At 39.1% G+C, this 2,307-nt stretch overlaps 1 protein-coding gene across 1 annotated transcript in view; it reads left to right on the top strand.

Annotated features, from left to right (window-relative positions):
• The window catches only part of LRRIQ1 (leucine-rich repeats and IQ motif containing 1), a 259,848-nt gene that overhangs the window by 100,749 nt on the left and 156,792 nt on the right, over nucleotides 1–2,307 (top strand). The window lies entirely within an intron of this gene.

Here is a 2,307-nt window from a genome sequence, read left to right as displayed (position 1 = left end):
TAGACTTGCATTTCTTCACATCTAATCTTTTGCTCTTTCAATGTATTGTCCATTTCTGAGATCTTAATACTAATCTTCTCGATTTCTAATTGGAGGATGTTTGCATTTGATTTATCTGTTTGTTCTTTTAGTGTTCCCTAAATTCTTCTAAACATTTTGCTGTGTTTTCCTTGCTTTCCTCGATCTTTCTATCAATCCTTTAAGGTAGCTAATTTTCTTTTTTTGAATTCATTTTCAGTTAATTCCATTATCTTTTTTTTTTTTCTCAGCTTTGCACACGGTCATTTGTTTGAGCCATTCTTTCTTGTTTCTTTGTGTAAGCTAAAGTTGTCTGTTGTCCCTAGGGCATTGTGGGTTGTCATATTTGTGAAAACAAACAGTGAAGTTGTTGGCTCTGGAGGGGAGAAATATCTGGGGGGCTCCTGCAATTCAAAGAGCTTATGAGATGTTTGTGGAAGGGATATGACAGCAGAGTTCCTATCCCTAAATGCAGTTTTTATTGACTTCAGTGTGATTTATATCCAGTGTACTCAATCTGGAAGTAGTTTATGGGGGCCCTTCATGGACTGGGTTTCAGTGTCTATTAGTACCACAGGACAGCTGTGGGTAGTGTTTTGGGTTAAATGCTGGACGTGTGGTTCTGCGTGCTTTGTAGGTCTGGAGTTAAGCCCACCTGAATACAGACACCAAAGCAGCACAGCTGATCCTCATCTCATACTGGTGTGGCTTCTAACCATGTGGCTCCAAACTCCTGAGGAGGAGGATCTACTCTGGAGGTGGATAATGGTGGGAACTGGCCACATCTCTAATCACCAGAGACGCATAGGACAAAGTAGAAATTGTACCTTTTCTATCACCCATGTGAATCTGCCCTGCTAGGCCTTTCTTTGCTGCCATATCTGCTCACAAGATGGTCAAGCTGAGTGTGCCCAGCCATTCACCAGTCAGTATCCCCTCTCATGTTGTCCCTGATAGGCTTTTCCACCAACCAAGCACTCTGCCCACCTCACTAATGCTTTTTCTGTTGTTCAGGGTGCCATCATTTCCATCTGTGTCTGTTTTATTCTGTCTCTCAAATCTTTATTATGGAGGGTCTGTGTAATGTGTCTGCCTAGTCAACCATCTTGCTGGATGTACAATATTGAAATTTCTATGGGTAAAATAGTGAATGATGAAGAAAATATCCAAAGAAGATGCAAGAAATACAGTGTCACCATACCAAAAAGAAATGGTCAATATTCAGCCATTACAGGAGATAGCATATGATCCCGAGCCACTGGTATGTAAGGAAGAAGTCCAAGGTGCACTGAAGGCCTTGGCAAAAAACAAGGCTCCAGGAATTGATGGAATACAAATTGAAATCTTTCAATAAATTGACGCAGCACTTGAGGTACACACTTATCTATGCCAAAAAATTTGGAAGACAGCTACCTGGCCAACTGATTGAAAGAGATCAGTATCTGTGCCCATTCCAAAGAGAGGTGACCCACTGGAATGCAGAAATCATTGGACAGTATCATTAATATCACATGCAAGTAAACTTTTGTGAAAGACAAACAGTGGCTACAACAATACTTTGACAGGGAACTTTTAGAGGTTCAAGTTAGATTCAGACAAGGATGTGGAATGAGGAATATCACTGCTGACGTCAGAAGGATCTTAGCTGAAAGCAGAGAAAACCAGAAAGATGTTTACCTGTACTTTATTGGATATACTTTTGATTCTATGAATCATGACTAGCTATAAATAACATTGTGAAGAACGGTTATTCCAGAACACTCAATTATGCTCATAGATCAAGAGACAATTGTTAGACGAAACAAGGGGACACTGAATAGTTTAAGATTAGGAAAAGTGTGTGTCAGGGTTGTATTCTTTCCCAGTACTTATTCAATCTGTATGTTTGGCAAATAATCTGAGAAGCTTGATGATATGGGAAAGAACATGGCATTAAGATTGGGAAAAGACTCATTAACAACCTCTGATATGCAGATGAAACAACTTTGCTTGCTGAAAGTGAAGAGAACTTAAAATACTTTTTGATGGAGACCAAAACCACAGGATGCACTTCAATGTAATGAAAACAAAAATCCTCACTACTGGACAAATAATATCATGATAAATAGAGAAATGATTGAACTTGTCGAAGACTTCATTTTTCATGGATCCACTATCAACACTCATGGAAGCAGAAGTCAAGAAATCAGATGATGTATTATATTAAGCAAAGCTGCTTCACAAGATCTCTTTAAATGTTTAAGATTAGTAGGTCAGTTTGAGGATTAATATGGGCTTGACCCAAGCCTC

This window comes from Chrysochloris asiatica, unplaced genomic scaffold (assembly GCF_000296735.1).
Source record: "Chrysochloris asiatica unplaced genomic scaffold, ChrAsi1.0 scaffold00217, whole genome shotgun sequence".
NCBI lineage: Eukaryota > Metazoa > Chordata > Mammalia > Afrosoricida > Chrysochloridae > Chrysochloris > Chrysochloris asiatica.
This window is presented reverse-complemented; position numbering and strand designations above follow the sequence as displayed.